We start from the raw sequence: 21,740 nt of genomic DNA on the forward strand, positions 1-21,740 counted from the left end.
CATCTCCTTGATTCCCTTTTCAGCGTTGTGCCCTGTCGGTCACCATGTTAAAGGCGTGGGTTGTTCCGTCTTCTGGGGCGAAATTCTCCATTATCGGCGGAAAGTCCGCCGATCGGCGCAAAAAACGGCGCAAATCCCACTTGCGTCACGTCATAAAAATGGGCCGATAGTCTCCGGCCCGAAATGGGCTAGCAGCGACGTAACGGGATCCGCGCTTGCGCAGTGGTTCACGCCGTGCAGCGTCATACGCGCTGCACGGCGTGACGGCTCATAAGGCCGCGCAGCTCCCCCCCACCCGACCGGAACAGCCGACCGCAACACCCGACTTGATGGCTGGCCGTCGCTCAGCCCCGAGGTTCGAGTCACGCGATGTGGAGGCGCTCCTGGACGCGGTGGAGCAGAGGAGGGACGCCCTGTATCCCGGGCATGGCCGCAGAGTTGCCCCACGCCACAGCCGGCGTCTGTGGAGGGAGGTGGCAGAGGCCGTCACCGCTGTGGCCCTAACACCACGGACAGGCACCCAGTGCCACAAGAAGGTGAACAACCTCGTCAGAGCAGGCAGGGTGAGCCTCCCCCATATCCCCCTCCCCCAAATCCCCCCTCCCCCATATTCCCCCCTCCCCCATATCCCCCCCTCCCCCATATCCCCCCTCCCCCATATCCCCCATATCCCCCCTCCCCCATATCCCCCATATTCCCCCCTCCCCCATATCCCCCCTCCCCATATCCCCCCTCCCCATATCCCCCCTCCCCCATATCCCCCATCCCCCATATCCCCCCTCCCCCATATCCCCCCTCCCCCATATCCCCCCTCCCCCATATCCCCATATTCCCCCCTCCCCCATATCCCCCCTCCCCCATATCCCTCCTCCCCCATATCCCCCATATCCCCCCTCCCCATATCCCCCATATTCCCCCCTCCCCATATCCCCCCTCCCCATATCCCCCCTCCCCATATCCCCCCTCCCCCATATCCCCATATCCCCCCTCCCCATATCCCCCATATTCCCCCCTCCCCCATATCCCCCCTCCCCCATATCCCCCCTCCCCCTTATCCCCCCTCCCCCATATCCCCCATATCCCCCCCTCCCCCATATCCCCCATATTCCCCCCTCCCCCATATCCCCCATATCCCCCCTCCCCCATATTCCCCATATCCCCCCTCCCCCATATCCCCCCTCCCCATATCCCCCATATCCCCCCTCCCCCATATTCCCCCCTCCCCCATATCCCCCCTTCCCATATCCCCCCCTCCCCATATCCCCCCATCCCCCATATCCCCCCCTCCCCCATATCCCCCCTCCCCCATATCCCCCTTCCCCATATCCCCCATATCCCCCCTCCCCATATCCCCCCCTCCCCCATATCCCCCCTCCCCCATATCCCCCCCTCCCCCATATTCCCCCTCCCCCATATCCCCCCTCCCCATATCCCCCATATCCCCCCTCCCCATATCCCCAAGTGAATCCAGCCCTAACCTTAACCTCTGCAATGCACGCGCAACCGATGGCGTGCATTCATATACCTGCCTAACACTGTTGCCTTTTACCCCTGCCACCACCCCCCCCCCCCCCCCCCCCCCAGGAGAAGCGCGCACACAACAATAGGGAGCTTGTGAGGACTGGAGGAGGGCCCGCTGATGAGAGGCCACTGACCGTACACGAGGAAAGGGCCCTGGAACTGGCTGGCGGACCTGAGGACCGGGAGGTTGCTGATGCAGAGGTCGGGGCCCCACGAGCAAGTGAGCCACCAACAGCCCGTCCCCATATCCCCCCTCCCCTATATCCCCCTCCCCCGTATCACCTGATCACTGCCTGATGTCTAACCATGCATGCTTCATTGTGTATCGCAGGACCAAACGTCCAGGCACCCATCCCCGCAGATGCAGACCGCCCACAGGATGCCCCTCGGAGACCACAGGAGACGGAGAGACCCGCACCCTCCAGCATGCGACGTCCGCAGGATGCCCATCGGAGACCACAGGAGACGGAGAGACCCGCACCCTCCAGCATGCGACGCCTGCAGGATGCCCCTCGGAGACCACGGGAGACGGAGAGAACCGCACCCTCCAGCATGCGACGCCCGCAGGATGCCCCTCGGAGACCACGGGAGACGGAGAGACCCGCACCCTCCAGCATGCGACGCCCGCAGGATGCCCCTCGGAGACCACGGGAGACGGAGAGACCCGAACCCTCCAGCATGCGACGCCCGCAGGATGCCCCTCGCACACCACGGGAGACGGAGAGACCAGGAGCAACAGGGAGACGACACCCCCATCACGTGCGGGAGCGACCACCCAGCGATGAGGGGGGCAGCCACAGGCCCCCGTCACATCCGAGCCAGGACACCACTACCCAGGACACCACTATCCAGGACACCCCTACCCGGGACACCACTACCCAGGACACCCCTACCCGGGACACCACTACCCGGGACAGCACTACCCGGGACAGCACTACCCGGGACACCACTACCCAGGACACCCCTACCTGGGAAGACGAAATACCGGACAGTGACTCAGAGTGGATGGGTGGAGACGAACCCCCACCCCAAAGTGCCATGGACTCAGAGTGGGACGAAGAGCACGACACAACGCCACTGCTGTCACCAACACCCTCCACCATCGCAGAAACACTCACCACGGTTGGGCACTTTAGTGATGAGGCGTCTGGTACACTCACTGGTGCGCACAACACAGCCGTCCCGGTACAGCAGGTGGAGGTAGGAGCAGCAGAGGGACCGGGCGGTCGGAGGGCAGCCCAGGCCAAGCGAACATCTGCCGCCCAGATGGATCCCGGGTTCCTGCAGTTACCACACCCACACATAGATCCGATGCAACCACTGACACGGAGACGAGCGAATAGGGTGACGGGTGGCTTGCGGCGGCTGCGGTCGCAGGTGGAGGAGTCCACCCGCGTCCAGGAGCTGGGAGTGGTCCCGGTCATGCGTGCCACCCAGGCTGACACCGCACGGGTGGCGTCCGCGGTGGAGGCAATGGGTGCGACGGTGTCAGACATGGGGAACGGTTTGCGAGGCCTGGGGCCTTCCGTGCAGGCGGCGTCTGTGGCCCAGGAAATGGCTGCCCTCTCACAGGAGGCCATGAGCCAGTGCCAGCGCCAGATGGCAGAGGCGCTCAACGCCATAGCCCAGTCTCAGCACGCCATAGCCCAGTCTCAGCAGGCCATGGCCCAGTCTCAGCAGGCCATGGCCCAGTCTCAGCAGGCCATAGCCCAGTCTCTGCAGGCCATGGCCCAGTCTCTGCAGGCCATGGCCCAGTCTCAGCAGGCCATCGCTGAGGGCATCGGCGCCAGTGGCCATGTGCGAGCTGGCGTCGCACTGTCGCAGACAGGGTTCGACAACCCCCTGGGCTCCATGGCTGCAAACCTGCAGACCCCTGTCGATACCAGCACGGGCCTCCAGGACTGGCAGCGCCAGATGTCGGGGGCGCGTCGGATGGCCAGTCCGTTCGCATCCCCCACCCATGTAGAGGCCTGGGGGCCATCGGGCACCCCGAGGGAGGAGGAGGTGGTGTGGTCCGTCCCGGCTCCCTCTGTAGGGGAGGTCCCGGTACACCGCGACACCTCGGACTCCCCCCCTTCCGTCCCAGGTGCATCGGGTGGGCAACGGGCAGGACAGGCTGGCAGCTCGCCATCCCAGTCGCCCGGGCCGCAGCCTGGCCCATCTAGGCCAGGACGCCCCAGGAAACGGCCGCCAAAGGGATCCAGTGTCAGAGGGCAGGAATCACAGGAGTCCACCTCCAGTTCTGCTGTACCGTCTGGGGAACCACGTAGACGTAGTCAAAGGGCCCGTAAGGCCAAACAATTAGACACTGAGTAAGTTGGCACGGGTGCAGGGCACAGATGAGTTTTAGGCGCTAGGGCACGTGCATGAACTCCTTTGGTTATTAAAGTCAATGTTACACCTACCGAAGCTGCCTTTGTGCTCTGTCCAAAGTGTGCGGGGGTGTCATGTACGTTGAGCGCAAGTGTGTGTGTGAGGGGTGGTCTTACCTCAGCCCCAGGTGAGTCTGCCCCCTTCCCCCTGGGCCGCCATCAACATCCCCCGGGCAGAGGACGGGACCGTGCGCTGCAGTGTCACAGCCGCATGCAGGGATGGTCCGGGTGGATGGTGGTACTGTGGCCATGGGTCAGACATAGTCCAACGATGTAGAGCCAGGAGCTCATCGGAGGCGGGTTGTCATCATTCTCCATGGCCTGCGATAGACACGCGTCCACCCGCAACTGGGTGAGCCCGGCCCGTTGTGCCGCCGGTGGATCGGCAATTGGGGGTGGGGGGGTGGTGTGCATGCGGGTGGGGTGTGTGGGGTTGGGGAGGGGGGTGAGGGTGCTGGGTGGGTGGATGGGTGGGGGGTGTGGGTGGTCGGCTGTTGTCATGGTGTGCGGTCTGTGGCCATACTACCCGATTCCCACGCCCATCTAGTCAGTGAAGCGGGCGTCTATCAGTCTGTCCCGTGCCCGCTGGGCCAGCCGGTAACGGTGGACAGCCACCCGTCTGTGTCTACCCCGTCTGCCCTGACCATTGCCCCCATCCCCCTCATCTGGGGAGGACTGGGCCTCTTCCTGCTGCTCCTCCACTCCGCCCTCCTCTGCCTGCGGCACATCGCCCCTCTGCTGGGCTATGTTGTGCAGGACGCAGCACACCACAATGATGCGGCCGACCCTATCTGACCGATACTGGAGGGCGCCCCCAGAGAGGTCCAGGCACCTGAAACGCATCTTCAGCACGCCAAAGCACCTCTCGATCACTCCCCTTGTCGCTACATGGGCATCATTGTAGCGGTTCTCCGCCTCATTGCGTGGCCTCCGTATAGGCGTCATCAGCCACGATCGCAATGGGTAGCCCCTGTCGCCCAGCAACCAGCCCCTCAGCCGGGGATGCCGTCCCTCGTACATGCCAGGGATGGATGACCGCTACAACACGAATGAGTCGTGTACACTGCCTGGGTGACGGGCGCAGACGTGCAGGATCATCATGCGGTGGTCGCAGACCACCTGTACGTTCATCGAATAGGTCCCCTTCCTATTAGTGAACACGGCCCTGTTATCTGCAGGTGGCCGCACGGCGACGTGCATCCCATCGATCGCGCCCTGGACCATGGGGAACCCGGCAATGGCAGAGAAGCCCACGGCCCGGGCATCTTGGCTGGCCCGGTCCACGGGGAAGCGGATGTAGCGGTGCGCCATGGCATAAAGGGCATCTGTCACTGCCCGGATGCACCGATGTCTGCGATATGCCGGACAGGTCCCCACTCGGTGCCTGGAATGACCCCGTTGCATAAAAGTTCAGGGCCACCGTAACCTTGACGGACACGGGGAGAGGGTGTCCCCCGCCAGTGCCACGCGGTGACAGGTGTGCCAGCAGGTGGCAGGTGTGTGCCACGGTTTCCCGGCTCATCCAGAGTCTCCTCCTGCATTCCCGGTCCGTGAGGTCCTGGTATGACTGCCGGGGCCGGTACACACGGGGCGCCCTCGGGTGCCTCCGTTGCCGTGGGGCCGCGACGTCCTCCTCCCCCTCCTCGTCCTGTCGGTCAGGTGTCCCTCCAGCCTGGGCGGCTGCCGCCTGCCCCTCTGCGGCAGCCTGCGCCGCCTCTCTGGCACGCTCCTCCTCCTCCTCCTCCTCCTCATCCAGGGCAACATAGACATGAGCGGCTGCCACCACGGCGGCCAACATCGCTGGATGGTCTGAAAACATGACGGCCTGGTGGTGGGAGGGGAACGACGACATGTCATCATTGCCCATATCCCCTCCTCCCCCCAGCCAGGTGGCATGGACCGCATGGGTCCAACTGTTGGAGGCTGGCACCTGGCCAGGTGGACCAACTCATTTGCCCTCCCATCACCCACCCCAGCACGGACCCCCCCCCAACCCCCAACCTCCATCCCGGCACGGACCCCCTCCCCAACCTCCACCCCAGCACGGACCCCCCCCCAACCCCCAACCTCCACCCCGGCACGGACCCCCCCCCAACCTCCACCCCGGCACGGACCCCCCCCCCCCCAACCTCCACCCCGGCACGGACCCCCTCCCCAACCTCCACCCCGGCACGGCCCCCCCCCAACCTCCACCCCGGCATGGACCCCCTCCCCAACCTCCACCCCGGCACGGACCCCCTCCCCAACCTCCACCCCAGCACGGACCCCCCCCCCCCAACCCCCAACCTCCATCCCGGCACGGACCCCTCCCCAACCTCCACCCCAGCACGGAACCCCCCCCAACCCCCAACCTCCACCCCGGCACGGACCCCCTCCCCAACCTCCACCCCAGCACGGACCCCCCCCAACCCCCAACCTCCATCCCGGCACGGACCCCCTCCCCAACCTCCACCCCAGCACGGACCCCGCCCCCAACCCCCCAACCTCCATCCCGGCACGGACCCCCTCCCCAACCTCCACCCCAGCACGGACCCCCCCCCAACCCCCAACCTCCACCCCGGCACGGACCCCCCCCCCCAACCTCCACCCCGGCACGGACCCCCTCCCCAACCTCCACCCCGGCACGGCCCCCCCCCAACCTCCACCCCGGCACGGACCCCCTCCCCAACCTCCACCCCGGCACGGACCCCCTCCCCAACCTCCACCCCAGCACGGACCCTCCCCCAACCCCCAACCTCCATCCCGGCACGGACCCCCTCCCCAACCCCCAACCTCCACCCCGGCACGGACCCCCTCCCCAACCTCCACCCCGGCACGGCCCCCCCCCCCAACCTCCACCCCGGCACGGACCCCCTCCCCAACCTCCACCCCGGCACGGACCCCCTCCCCAGCCTCCACCCCAGCACGGACCCCCCCCCCAACCCCCAACCTCCATCCCGGCACGGACCCCCTCCCCAACCCCCAACCTCCACCCCGGCACGGACCCCCCCCCCCCCCAACCTCCACCCCGGCACGGACCCCCTCCCGGCACTCCCCCAGAGCCCAACCTACTCTAACCACCCCCCCCCCCCCCCCACGGCCGCACACACACACACACAAGCCGAGACACACCTCTCCTCAGGCAATCAGTCTGCGGCCACGCCATTTCCTGCCCAGAGCAACCCCCCAGGCCGTCACTCACCTCCTCGCTGGTCGGCGTGAGCCTGGAGCACCGGGTCACGCCGATGAAAAGGACGTTTGATTCACGTCGACGTGAACGGTCATCACGACTTCGGCCCATCCGGAAGGGAGAATATCGGCAGGCCGAAAATCGGCTGCCTTGCGCAGACCCGTGACATTCTCCGCGGCAGCGGCGCCATTAACGCCCTGCCGACTTTTCTCCCTTCGGAGACTTCGGCGGGGGCGGGATTCACGGCGGCCAACGGCCATTCTCCGACCCGGCGGGGGGTCGGAGAATGACGCCCCTGGTTCCTGGGTATCTTCACATTCGAAATTCTCCGCCTCTTGGACCAGGACATGTTTGACATTTTGTAATGGTGATTCTGTCCTTTCCGAGTGTTCAGCCCCACCACACATTGGCACTTATGTCAAAAGTTACTTCATTCGGAGGCATATTCCACGCGGAAAGTAGAACTGCAATCAACTCAAACTTACTCAGCAAGTCGTTATCTGTTATCACGATCCCTGACCAGATTCCAATTTATAATTAAGCAATCGGCCCAGACCCCAACAGTTTTCTTTAATTTGTAAAGCTGTGGGGAAAAGGATACTTTGCTTTGTAATTCCACACACGAATAGGGATATGGACTATTTAACAAATATTATTACCACAGTATTGAACTATCTTATAAAAGAAATAGCTAGGGTGGCATAATGGCACAGTGGTTATCACTGCTGCCTCACTGCTTACAGCTGAAGAAATAACTACGGTGATGGCTGCGGAATTTGAAAAGCAGTTGGCGCAGATTGCGAAATGCATGGAGACGGTGAGGAAGGAGATGAGGGAGGTTTTGAGTGTGCTGGTGGAGGAGGCGGTTTCCCCGGTGAGGACGGAGGTGGCGAGCGCAGTGGCGGAGGTGCGAGAGCAAGAGGAGGCGCTGAAGGAAGTGGAGGAGACGTTATGGCAGCACGGTGATCAACTTGCCTCGATGGGGAAAGAGATGCGGAAGGTGATGGATACTAACAAGGATCTGCGAGGAAAAATGGAAGACCTGGAAAACAGATCCAGGCAACAGAATTTGAGGATTGTGGGGCTGTCCGAAGGAGTTGAAGGACCGAAGCCGACTGAGTACTTTGCCGCAATGCTGGCAAAATTATTGGGGGAGGGGGAGGATCCCTCCCGATATGAACTGGATCGGGCTCATCGGTCATGGAGGCCTATACCAAAGGCGAGTGAGCCGCCAAGAGCAGTGACTCTGTGCTTCCGTAGGTACAGGGTGAAGCAGAAGGTCCTGAGCTGGGCCAAGCAGAAGCGGGTGGTGCAGTGGGCTGGAGCTGGTATACGTGTATACCAGGACTTTACGGTGAAGCTGGCAAGGAGGCGGGCTGCCTTCAAACGGGTGAAGAGGGCACTGTACATTAGCAAGGTGCGGTGCGGCATTGTATATCCAGCGAAGCTGAGGGTGATTTACAAGCTCAGGGACTTTTATTTTGGAATGGCGGAAGCAGCGGAGGAGTTTGCAAAAGCAGAAGGACTGTGGCAGAATTGACAAATTGAGGAATGGCCATGTGCCGATGTAACCTCATGACTGTATTTTCTTCTTTTTTGTATCACTGCGTGCGGGTGTAGAGATTAAAGGAGCCAATGTGGTATATATTTGGACAAGGGAAGGGACGGGACTTTCACTCGAAATGAGAGTTCTTTGGGGTGTAGGTGGATATGCGGGGTTTGTGTGCTAAAAGGGGATCTTTCGGCTTTCCTAGGGCCGGGCAAGTGGGAAAGGGACCCGGGCGGGGGCCTCCACTCTGGCCGGTTTAAGCCGGCCAGTGAACGGGAGTGAGGTGGGGGAGGGGCTGCGGCCATCGGAGCCTGGCAGAACAGGGTCCGAGTGGTCTAGCCGGGGTGGAAAGTTGGGGAGTTTTACAAGAGGCAGTGGACAGGAGGAGCTGGAGACCTGCGGGGGGGGGGGGGGGGGGGGGGGGGTGGAGAGCCGTGTAGATTAAGGGTGACTACGGGTAATCCCTGATTCCTTTTTGCCATTTGTTTATGTAAACATGCGGGTTGAGGTTTGGGGGTTGGTGGGTAGATGGGATCGTTGTTATTATGGGGACTGACATATCTTGCTTATTATTGTTTATTGTTGATGGATGTAAATGTGGGAGAAAATGTGAAAAAGGAGGAGAATAAAAAAAAAAATTTTTAATTAAAAAATTTTAAATTTAAAAAACACTGCTGCCTCACGGCGCTGAGGACCCGTGTTCAATCCCGGCCCCGGATCACCATCACAGGTCAAATGCCACTTATAAATAAAGTTAGCAAACAAAGAGATACATTCTGTATAGAGATGTCTGAGAAAGACTGCTTGAAGAGAGAGATCCCTCTCTCTGTGTCAGACTATTGATTAACCTCACAGCATTTGGCTAAAGTGACTGTTCCACTCACAGCTTCTGGCAGAGCTGACCCAAAACTCTTGCCACAGACCTGGCCCCTCCCATTACTACATCATCTGTATCCCAATCAAATCCCATGACCTGATACTGAAGTTTTAAACACAATGGGCACAATCTAAAAGTGTAATTTGTGGCGGATTTTGTTGGAGTTTCTCGCTGACTCTGCCAATGAGTTCCCCAGAGTTATCCAATGACACCTAGTCACGTTTCTGGACCCTGGGGAGTTTCTCGCCGGTTTAACTCACACTTCGTATTATTTTCATCACTGGGGAGCTGAACTTGAGATCAGGCCGGCATTTCGAAAGGGTGGCCTGATCTCTAAGTGAGCTTGTGGGTCCCCCACGTCCTCCACACATGGGCAATGTCACCCCCCTACACACGGGCATTACCCCACACCCCGCCAAGTGAGGACACCCCGCTATGGGGTCCTTGGGGCCCCCTACACCCCTTGCAGACCCCCCATTACAGGAGCCTCACCCGTCCACTTCCATCCTCTTGAAGGCCCCTTCCTGCCTGTCTTGCACCCCCCCAACCTTCATATCCACCCTTCATAACCCCCCTCAGGCCCTGACCCATGGCAGTGCCACCTGGTAGTGCTGGGGGATGTTGTTTAGAAGCCTACCGATCTTGCACCAATGTAATCAAAATAATTAATGCTTTTGTTGGATTATCATAACATATTGTATCCAATTTCAAGCTTTGCAACTTCTGCTGAAAAGAAATCTAAAGCTCGATAAACATCCAATTTCTAGGAGAGTATCTGCCGCAGGCTGTGCAGGTGTGTAGAGTCAAGTCTTACTTCAAAATAATTTTACCTCCTCATGGCATTATCACAATTAAAATACACTTTTATGGGTACAAGTTGAACTACAAAGCAATTCAAGTTGGTGTTTACCATGCAAATTTAAATGGCTGTTCGCAGAATGTATCAGTTTAGCCAAATCGGGTCTTCACGTGTCATCTAATTATCCACCTTCTCCCAACTGTCACTGACTGATTATTTTTCTCACTTGTCTAGCCCCAGTTCCGGGATCCAATTGTAGTAATTTGGGGGATACAGCAAGCATTGTGGCAATGTTACGACACCCGAGGTAAGTGCACAGTCAATTACAGCCCGCACAGACCCTGGAGAACCAACACAAGTGAATTATATTTTCCTGAGATCTTTAACCCTTGACTGCTGCAATGAGTAAAACATTACAAAACTGTTTATTTATAACAAGGAAAAAGATGAAAATATAATAAAAATGGAACAATGGTCTGCTAATCTAACTACTTCCCAAACCCCATCCCACTCTCCACCAGACACACACACAAGGCAAACATATGGTAGGGGTGGGGAAAGGATTGAAAATAACAGTGATTAAAAGGTGTGAGATGGTCTATTTGCTGCCGAGGTCTCGGTCTTTGTAAACAGCTATCTTCAATGGTGGTCTTCAACCAGAACCTGCGGGCAGTAGAATGCTCTCTGGAAAGTCACTTTCATTTTCAACAATTGGGGTCGTCACACAAAGAATTCCCACTCCGGGATCGTCTCAGTCCTGACAGGCCTCCACCAGGTTGAATTCCAGACTCATTGAGACTATTTTATGATTCTCTACCAGAGAGTTTAAACAAAGGTTGTCTATCCGCTCCAGTCCATGTCTGCCATTTTTGCAGATCAAGATTCATTTCCAGGGGAACTCCCACAGATTAAATGGACTGCAGAGAGGAAGGTCAGTTTCAACCCCCGAGCCTTCAATTTAAACCTTTACAGGCCTGATAGGGAGAGTGGCTAAACCAGCTTCTGGCTGTTCTTGATGTCTGACCAGAGCAGAGTTAAAATGGAGACCCTTCTCTTGATCCGCCTTTCATCCAGAAGGTTCTGAATGGCTCCACCAATCACAAGCAAGAACAGATGTCCCAGAATTTCATATGCACTGATTGGTTGCTTGCCAAGACCATCAAAATGACAACACAGGCCGTGCCAGAGCATCACAGGGAGATCTGGGCCAGTACATTAGATCAGGGTGTTTTCAGTTCGACCAAAGTCTGCAGGTTTTAGAGAAAAACCTATAATTTTGCAGAGACAGAGATTAAAAGAGAACCATGAAACAGACAAGGATTTAGCCAGTTCCTTACAGTAATGTTACTGGACTAGTAATACAAAGGCCTGGACTAATGCTCTGGAGGCAAGAACTCTAGTTCCACCACAGCAGCTGGAGAATTTAATAAAATAAACTTTTAATAAAAAGCCAGTATCGGCAATGGTTCACCATAATTAATTGGATTGTTGCAAAGACCCGTCTGGTTCATTAATGTTGGTAGGAAAACACGGTGGCGTAGTGGGTTAGTCCTGTTGCCTCACGGCGCCAAGGTCCCAGGTTCGATGATGGCCCTGGGTCACTTACCGTGTGGAGTTTGCACATTCTCCCCGTGTTTGCATGGGTTCTGCCCCCACAACCCAAAGATGTGCAGGTTAGGTGGATTGGCCACACTAAATTGCCCCTTAATTGGAAAAAATGAATTGGGTACTCTAAATTTTTTTTTAAATGTTGGCAGGAAAGCAAAGGTAGTTTTGGATAAGCTATATTTGTATTGTTAAATACCAGAAAGGTATAGATTTAAGTGCGTTTAATTTAGGGTTTCTGTATAAGGAAGGGTAAACCTATAGTTAGATTCATGTTCAACAAACACGTTTCCATCTAGAGGGGTTTAGTTTTAGTTCAAACTGAGCTTCTATTGTGCTTAGAGGTTACAGCATAAAACGCTGGGAGAAGTAAAAGTCATTGCTTGTGAACAAGAGGCACTTTAGGATAGTAATGCTTTTTGAGTGTAGTTGTAACTGGATTCTTAGCAGTTTGGGCTAGGAAGCAAGACTGTAAACAGCTCTCAGCTCTGCTAGAAGCAGAAAAGCCATACAATAGAGTAAGATGCACGAAAGCAAGTTCCAAGGGAACTAAAAGACAGCTCTAGAAACCAGGGAATGGAATAGACACTCCAGCAATATTGAAGGATTAATAAAAGGATCAAAGAGGAACTGCCTTTGGAACAGGATACTGCTTACGGAAGTTAAAGTCAGATCTGGGTAGTAGAAGAGCTGATGAGGTTGGCAACAGACAAGCCACATATCTGAAGCAATCATAGGGTTTGGTGTCCTTCCCGTTTTTGAAGCAATATTATTCTTTTGGGGACTGAGTACCTGAGTTTGTGTAGACTTTTGGATGTTAAATTCAAGATAAAAGGAACCCTGAAAGGAGGTGGAAAACTTGGTGCTGGATTCCTTGTATAAAGGAGAGTGGAAGCTTTGTTTGAAAAGATAGTTGTAAAACATGGAGTGGATTCTTAATGCAAACAGCCGATGGAAAGTGTTAGCGGGAATGAATCCAAAAGAATCACTCGACACTTGGGTATGCTCCAAACATCAAACAGTTTGTTATATTTACACCGGCGGGAGTAGGCTACTGGGAAATCCAGATGCCTCTCCACTCAACAAAGAAAATTATCATTCATACAATTACAAATAGTTGGCCATCCTCAGCTGAGCACACTAGCCAATGAAATTGATTGCGAGGCAGCTGGGAATGGCATGATCATCTCATGGTCAACTAGGGGATCTCCCAAGGTCTCCAGATGCTATTATTGACTGTCATTGGGTCTCATAAATATATGGCTCCCCTTATGTTAATGTCATTATAGGTTGGTTCAGCATCCCACTAGAGCATCTGCCCAGGGGCTGCCGATTAGTATGTCCCTATTCTGTGTGTGTCTGTATGAAACTGTCCTTACAAGGAATGTGGTCAATTTAGTTAGCTAAGTCCCATGATGCCTCACAAACATTTCATTGCTAGCTATATACAGTATATTGTGCTTTTAAAAATACATGTGGTTTATATATTCATTGCAAGTGCTCTGCCCTGGGAAACACACAGAAAGCATTCTGTGGAGGTTTTAAAGCAGGTCTTTTTGGGAGTGGAGCTTGGAAACTCATCTGCAGGGATTGAGAGAAAAATAAAAGATCAGTTGAGTGGCATCAGCAAGCTTCAGAGTGGGGTGCTATTTTTGAAACCTGCATAAATTTGTGAAGCTTGGGGGGGGGGGGGGGGGGGGGGGGGGGGGGGGGGGGGGGTAAAAAAAGTATTACATTATAATCAAACTTTTCCTGTTCTTTTCTTGCTGTTAAAACTAATTTGTGATCCTGTGACTCCGTGCTTTCTGAAAATAAAGTTACGATCTTTTGAGCCAGGGTTCCATTCTAGAATCTTCCCATCCAGTAAGAACACCAACTGGGATCGTAAGAATGTCCTTGAGGGAGGGAAATCTGCCATTCCCACCTGGTCGAGGCTATGCACGATTCCAGATCCAGAACAATGTGGTTGACTCTTAACTGGCATCTCTGGCTCACTACCAGCTTCTCGGGTAATTGGGGATTAACTGCAATTGCTGGCTTTGCCCCACATCCTAGGACCAAATGGATTCATGTGGTCAGTCCAGAATTGTTACCATGCAGGAGACCATTCGGCCCATCATGTCTGCACCAGCTCTTTGAATGATCATTACGACTCAGTACCATTCTCCTACTTTTTCCCTGTAACTCTGCACATTATTTGAATAGAAACAATTAACAACCTAATGCCTTTTGGATGCCTCAATTGAAACTGCCTCCACCATACTTCCAGGCAGTACATTCCAGACTAGAGCCACTCACTGTGTGAAAGTGTTTTTCTGACTTCCGGTTGCGGCTATGCAGAGCTAAGCCGCACGATTCGGCACCTCCCGCGAACACGGACCTTCGGGCTCGATAGAAGAGCCCCAATAGAACTTTTTTTACAGCCAACCCGTGGGGAAGAGAGGAGAGAGGTCCCCAACTAACTTGCATGGACCGGACCCGCAGCGAAATGGCCAAAAAAGTGGCATTGGAGCAGCGGGAGAAGAAAGGAAAAACAAGCAAAATGGCGGCGGCCGGGGACAAAGAGGTGATGCAGGAATTCATCAAGCGCTGCTTCGAGGAGCTGCGTAAGTAGATGGTGGCGCCTATGTTGGCAATAATTGAAGGACTTGGGGCAACCCAGAAAGCCCACGAGGTGAAGATCCAGGAGATCCAGGACAAAGTGTGTGAGAATGAGGACGAGCTCTTGGGCCTGGTGGTGAGAGTGGAGCGGCACGAGACGCTACACAAGACGTGGGCGGGAAGACTCGAAGACCTGGAGAACAGGTCGAGGAGAAATAATCTGAGGATCCTGGGTCTCCCAGAAGGAATGGAGGGGGCCGACGCCGCAGCATATGCGGGCACAATGATCGGGGCGCGGAGGCCCCCCCAAGATTGCTGGAGCTGGAAGGGGCGCACCGGATGCTGGCGAGGAAGCCCAAGGCAAATGAGCCGCCAAGGGCGATGGTGGTGAGATTTCACCAGTTTACGGACAGAGAGAGGGTCCTGAAATGGGCCAAGAAGGAGCGGAGCAGCAAGTGGGACAATGCAGAGATCCGAATATACCCGGACTGGAGCACGGAGGTCGCTAAGCGGAGAGCGGGTTTCAACCGGGCCAAAGCGGTGCTGCATCGGAAAGGAGTGAAATTTGGAATGTTGCAGCCAGCGCGACTGTGGGTTACACATAATTGCCAACACCACTACTTCGAAACGCCCGAAGAGGCGTGGACCTTTATACTAACTGAAAAGTTGGACTCTAATTGAGGGTTTGTGAGGGTGGGGGGTGTTTGAGGGTTGAAGTATGATGGTTGTTGTATATAGGGGGTCAACCATGCGCAGGGAATGTTATATGGGCTGGGGGAGAGAGACAAGGCCGCGACAGGAGCTGCGCCAGAGGGGGCGAGGCAGGCTTTGGAAAGCGGGGGGTTCTTTTCCCGCACGCGGGAAGGGGAACGAAGGAATGTATATTGATGGGGAGACTCCCACACGGGGGGGTCAAAGGGATGGCGGGGGAAGCCGGGGTCAGCAGACTTACGAGAGTGATATGGGGGAGCAAGACAGGGATCTAGTGGGGTGCGCGCGGGGGGAGGGTTGCTGCTGCACTGGCCGAAAGGGAATGGGACACAGAAGAGGTGGTCGGGACGGAGGTCTGGAGGGTGAGGGAGACGCGGACACGGGATTGGCCCAGAAAAGGAGATGGCTAGTTGGCGCGGGGGAGGGGGGGGTGAGAGCCCCTCCAATCCGGCTGATAACGTGGAACGTGAGGGGCCTGAATGGGCCGGTGAAGAGGGCTCGAGTGTTCGCGCACTTGAAGGGACTGAAGGCAGACGTGGCTATGCTCCAAGAAAGAGACACACCTGAAGGTGGCGGACCAGGTTAGGTTAAGAAGGGGATGGGTAGGACAGGTATTTCACTCGGGACTGGACTCGAAAAATAGAGGGGTGGCAATTCTGGTGGGAAAGCATGTGCATTTGAGGCCAAGACTATCGTAGTGGATAACGGAGGGAGATATGCGATGGTGAGTGGTAGGTTGCAAGGGACGCGAGTGGTGTTGGTAAATGTATACACCCCGAACTGGGATGATGCTGGATTCATGAAGCGCATGTTGGGGCGCATTCCGGACCTGGAGGTAGGAGGACTGATAATGGGAGGGGACTTCAATACAGTGCTGGATCCAGCACTGGACCGCTCCAGATCAAGGACGGGAAAGAGGCCGGCGGCGGCCAAGGTGCTCAGGGGGTTTATGGATCAGGTGGGGGGAGTGGACCCATGGAGGTTTGCAAGACGGCAGGCCAGGGAATTTTCTTTCTTTTCCCACGTGCACAAGGCCTACTCCCGGAAAGATTTCTTTGTTCTGGGCAGGGCGCTCATCCCGAGGGTGGAGGGGACAGAGTATTCGGCCATAGCCGTTTCGGACCATGCCCCGCACGGAGTGGAAATGGGGCTGGGAGAGGAGAGGGACCAACGCCCACTGTGACGGCTGGACGTGGGACTGCTGGCAGATGAGGTGGTATGTGGGAAGGTGAGGGGGTGTATCGAAAGGTACTTGGAGACCAACGACAACGGGGAGGTGCGAATGGGGGTGGTATGGGAGGCGTTGAAGGCGGTGGTCAGGGGAGAGCTAATCTCCATCAGGGCTCACAGGAAGAAGACAGAGGGCATGGAAAGGGAGAGGTTAGTGGGGGAGATTTTGCGAGTGGACAGGAGATACGCAGAGGCCCCGGAGGAAAGATTACTTGGGGAAAGGCGACGGCTCCAGACGGAGTTTGACCTGTTGACCACAGGGAAGGTGGAGGCACAGTGGAGGAAGGCGCAGGGGGCGACCTACGAGTACGGGGAAAAGGCCAGTCGGATGCTGGCACACCAGCTCCGTAAGAGGACGGCAGCGAGGGAAATAGGGGGAATCAAAGATGGAGGGGGAGCCACGGTTCAGAGTGCAACAAAAATAAACAAGGTATTCAAGGCCTTCTATGAAGAGCTGTACAGATCCCAGCCCCCGGGGGGGGGGGAAAGAGGGGATGAGACGATTCCTAGACCAACTGCGGTTCCCGAGGGTGGAGGAGCAAGAGGCGGCTGGTTTGGGGTGCACCAATCGGGTTGGAGGAGCTGAGTAAGGGTTTGGGGAGTATGCAGGCGGGGAAGGCCCCGGGGCCGGATGGGTTCCCGGTGGAGTTCTATAGAAAGTATGTGGACCTGTTGGCCCCGCTACTAGTGAGGACCTTTAACGAGGCAAAAGAGGAGGGGACCCTGCCCCCGACAATGTCGGAGGCGACAATTTCCTTGATTCTGAAGCGAGACAAGGACCCACTGCAATGTGGATCGTACAGGCCGATTTTGCTCCTCAATGTGGACGCTAAGTTGGCAAAAGTGCTGGCCACGAGGATTGAGGACTGTGTCCCGGGGGTGATACATGAGGACCAGACGGGATTCGTAAAGGGCAGGCAATTAAATACTAATGTACGGCGCTCTTAAACGTGATAATGATGACATCGGAGGAGGGAGAGGCGGAGATAGTGGCAGCTATGGACGCGGAAAAGGCCTTTGACCGAGTAGAGTGGGAGTACCGCTGGGCGGTGTTGAGTAGGTTTGGGTTCGGCGGAGGGTTTATTAGCTGGGTTAAGCTCCTTTACAGCGCCCCGGTGGCGAGTGTGGTGACGAACCGGCGGAGGTCGGAGTACTTTCGGCTGTACCGAGGAACGAGGCAGGGGTGCCCCCTGTCCGCCCTGTTGTTTGCATTGGCGATTGAACCCTTGGCCATATCACTGAGGGAGTCTAATAAATGGAGGGGGGTGGTCCGCGGGGGAGAAGAGCATCGGGTGTCGCTATACGCGGATGACCTGCTGCTGTACGTGGCGGACCCAATGGAGGGGATGGTGGAGGTCATGCAGACTCTGAGGGAGTTTGGGGAGTTCGCGGGCTCAATGTAGGGAAGAGTGAGCTTTTTGTATTACAGGCAGGGGACCAAGAAAGAGGGTTAGGGGACCTACCGCTGAGGAGGGCGGTGGGGAGTTTTCGGTATCTGGGGATCCAGATAGCCAGGAGTTGGGGGGCTCTACACAAATTGAATCTGACGAGGTTGGTGGACCAAATGGAGGTGGACTTCAAAAGATGGGACATGTTGCCGCTCTCGTTGGCGGGTAGAGTGCAGTCGGTCAAAATGGTGGTCCTTCCGAGGTTTTTGTTTGTGTTTCAGTGCCTTCCCATCGTGATTACCAAGGGCTTTTTCAAGAGAGTAGGTAGGAGTATTATGGGGTTTGTGTGGGCTAATAAGACCCCAAGGGTAAGGAGAGGGTTCCTGGAACGCAGTAGGGACCGAGGAGGGCTGGCGCTGCCAAACCTAGGGAGCTACTACTGGGCAGCAAATGTGGCGATGATCCGCAAGTGGGTTACAGAGGGAGAGGGGGCAGCATGGAAGAGGATGGAGATGGCGTCCTGTCAAGGAACGAGCTTGGGGGCGTTGGTGACGGCACCGCTGCCGTTCATCGAAGTATACCACGAGCCCGGTGGTGGCGGCAACGTTAAGGATCTGGGGCCATGGAGACGGCACAGGGGTGCAGTGGGAGCCTCGGTGTGGTCCCCGATCAGGGGTAACCACCGGTTTGTCCCGGGGAAGATGGACGGGGGGGTTCCAGGGCTGGTATCGGGTGGGGATTGAAGAATGGGGGACCTGTTCATTGACGGGACATTCGCGAGCCTAGGGGCACTGGAGGAGAAGTTTGAGCTACCCCCGGGAAATGCATTTAGATATATGCAGGTGAGGGATTTTGTGAGGCGACAGGTCAGGGAATTCCCGTTGCTCCCGGCACAAGAAATTCAAGACAGGGTGACCTCGGGTGTATGGGTCGGGAAGGTCAAGGTTTCGGCAATACACCAAGAGATGAAAGAAGAGTGGGAAGCCCTAGCAGAAGAGTTGACGGGTAAATGGGAGGAGGAGCTGGGGGAGGAGATCGAGGAAGGATTGTGGGCTGAGGCCCTGGGTAGGGTTAATTCCTCCTCATGTGCCATGCTCAGCCTGATACAATTTAAGGTGGTTCAGAGCACAATTGACAGGGGCGAGGTTGAGTAGGTTCTTTGGGGTAGAGGACAGGTGTGGAAGGTGCTCAGGGGGTCCGGCGAACCATGTTCACATGTTTTGGTCATGCCCGGCACTGGAGGGGTTCTGGAGAGGAGTGGCGGGAGCAATGTCTCAGGTGGTGAAAGTCCAGGTCAAGTCAAGCTGGGGGCTAGCAATATTCGGAGTAGTGAATGAGCCGGGAGTGCAGGAGGCAAGAGGCCGGAATTCTGGCCTTTGCGTCCCTAGTAGCCCGGCGAAGGATCTTGCTATTGTGGAAGGAGGCGAAGCCCCCTAGCCTGGAGGCCTGGATAAATGACATGGCTGGGTTCATAAAGCTGGAGAGGATTAAGTTTGCCTTGAAAGGGTCTGCGCAGGGGTTCTACAGGCGGTGGCAACCGTTCCTAGACTACCTCGCGGAGCGTTAGAGGAAGGTCGGTCAGCAGCAACCCTGGGGGGGGGGAGAGAGAGAGATTGTTTGAGGGGATGGAGGAGCAGGAGATAACACGGAGGGTGGGGGAAACTGGCACGTGCGGGCGAGAGCCAGTGTATAAAGCTATGTAAATATACCATTTTGCCATGTATATATCTTGCTCAGTGCGGCTTTGTGTTATTTTGTTACGGGAGAGGGGGGGGGCTGCTTATTGTTTGTAAGGGGAAAAAATTGTGTTGTTAAAAAACTTTAATAAATATATTTTTTTTTCAAAATAAAGTGTTTTTCTAAAATTGTATTTGCTTCTTTTGCAAATCACTTTAAATCTGTACCCTTCCTTGATCTTTTTCCGAGCAGGACCAGCCTCCTCACGACTTTGAACACTGCTATCAATCTCTTCTCCAAGATAAGGTAATCTTACTGTACATGAATCCTGGAATAATAACTGTAATAATGGCATGAAAGAGGAAGCTTTTAACTTAACTGATACTGCTTCAAAAAAGGTATTTGCAATTCCTGCCATGAATACCATAAGAAACCAGTAGGCTATGCAGCCCACCGAACCATTCCATCACCCAACACGATCATGGTTGAACTTCCATTTTACATCCTTTTCCTGCCTTTCCTTCAATTCCCTTGGTGTCTAAAAAGCTGTTTCAGACTTCAACTTTGTATCAATATTATTCGGGAGGAGGCGGAGGGGCGGCACGGTAGCACAGTGGTTAGCACTGTTGCTTCACAGCTCCAGTGTCCCAGGTTCGATTCCCAGCTTGGGTCACTGTCTGTGCGGAGTCAGCACATTCTCCCCATGTATGCGTGGGTTTCCTCCAGGTGCTCCGGTTTCCTCCCACAGTCCAAAGATGTGCAGGATTGGATTGGATTGGATTTGTTTATTGTCACGTGCACCGAGGTACAGTGAAAGTATTTTTCTGCGAGCAGCTCAACAGATCATTAAGTACATGAAATGAAAAGGAAATAAAAGAAAATACATAATTGGGCAACACAAGGTACACAATGTAACTACATAAGCACTGGCATCGGATGAAGCAGACAGGGGTGTAGCGTGAATGAGGTCAGTCCATAAGAGGGTCATGTAGGAGTCTGGTAACAGCGGGGAAGAAACTGTTTTTGAGTCTGTTCGAGTGTGTTCTCAGACTTCTGTATCTCCTGCCCAATGGAAGAAGTTGAAGAATGAGTAAGCCGGGAGGGAGGGGTCTTTGATTATGCTGCCCGCTTTCCCCAGGCAGCGGGAAGTGTAGATGGAGTCAATGGATGGGAGGCACGTTCGTGTGATGGACTGGGCTGTGTTCACGACTCTGAAGTTTCTTGCAGTCCTGGCCGAGCAGTTGCCATATCAGGCTGTGATGCAGCCAGATGAGATGCTTTCTATGGTGCATCTGTAAAAGTTGGTAAGAGTTAATGTGGACATGCCGAATTTCCTTAGTTTCCTGAGGAAGTATAGGTGCTGTTGTGCTTTCTTGGTGGTAGCGTCGATGTGGGTGGACCAGGACAGATTTTTGGAGATGTGCACCCCTAGGAATTTGAAACTTCTAACCATCTCCACCTCGGCCCCGTTGATGCTGACAGGGTGAGTACAGTACTTTGCTTCATGAAGTCAACGACCAGCTCTTTAGTTTTGCTGGCATTGAGGGAGATTGTTGTCGCTGCACCACTCCACTAGGTTCTCTATCTTACTCCTGTATTCAGACTCGTAGAGATCTGGCCCACTATAGTTGTATCGTCAGCAAACTTGTAGATGGAGTTGGAACCAAATTTTGCCACGCAGTCGTGTGCATAGGGAGATGGATTGGCCATGCTAAAATTGCCTTTAGTGTCCAAAAAGGTTAGGTGGGGTTACTGGTTTGCGGGGATAGGGTGAAGACGTGCGCTTAAGTGGGGTGCTCTTTCCAGGGTCCAGTGCAGACTTGACAGGCCAAATGGCCTCCTTCTACACGGTAAATTCAATGATTCTAGAATACCAAAGATTCATAACCCTGAGTGAAGAAATTTCTCCCCATCTCGTATCAGCCCTAAATGGCCATCCCCTTATCCTGAGACTATGACGCATAGTCATAGTGCCATGGCACTATCATCTGTCACTTTAGATTTTTGAACAATTTTTGCTCATCAAACAACATCTTACCAAAGTGAAAAGCTGGTGGGCTATATATGACCTGCCATTTTCAGTCAAAAGTGCATTATAATTTTAATGGCAGTTATAAATAACTTGTACACTGTGTTCATTAGTACCAGACCATTAGGTTTTAGAAATAGCAGAAAGTCATGCCTCACAGACTATGATGTTCAATTTAAGCTGATTTAACAGACTGCACAGGAGTATATTAG

Source organism: Scyliorhinus torazame, chromosome 18 (genome assembly GCF_047496885.1).
Source record: "Scyliorhinus torazame isolate Kashiwa2021f chromosome 18, sScyTor2.1, whole genome shotgun sequence".
NCBI classification, from domain to species: Eukaryota; Metazoa; Chordata; class Chondrichthyes; order Carcharhiniformes; family Scyliorhinidae; genus Scyliorhinus; species Scyliorhinus torazame.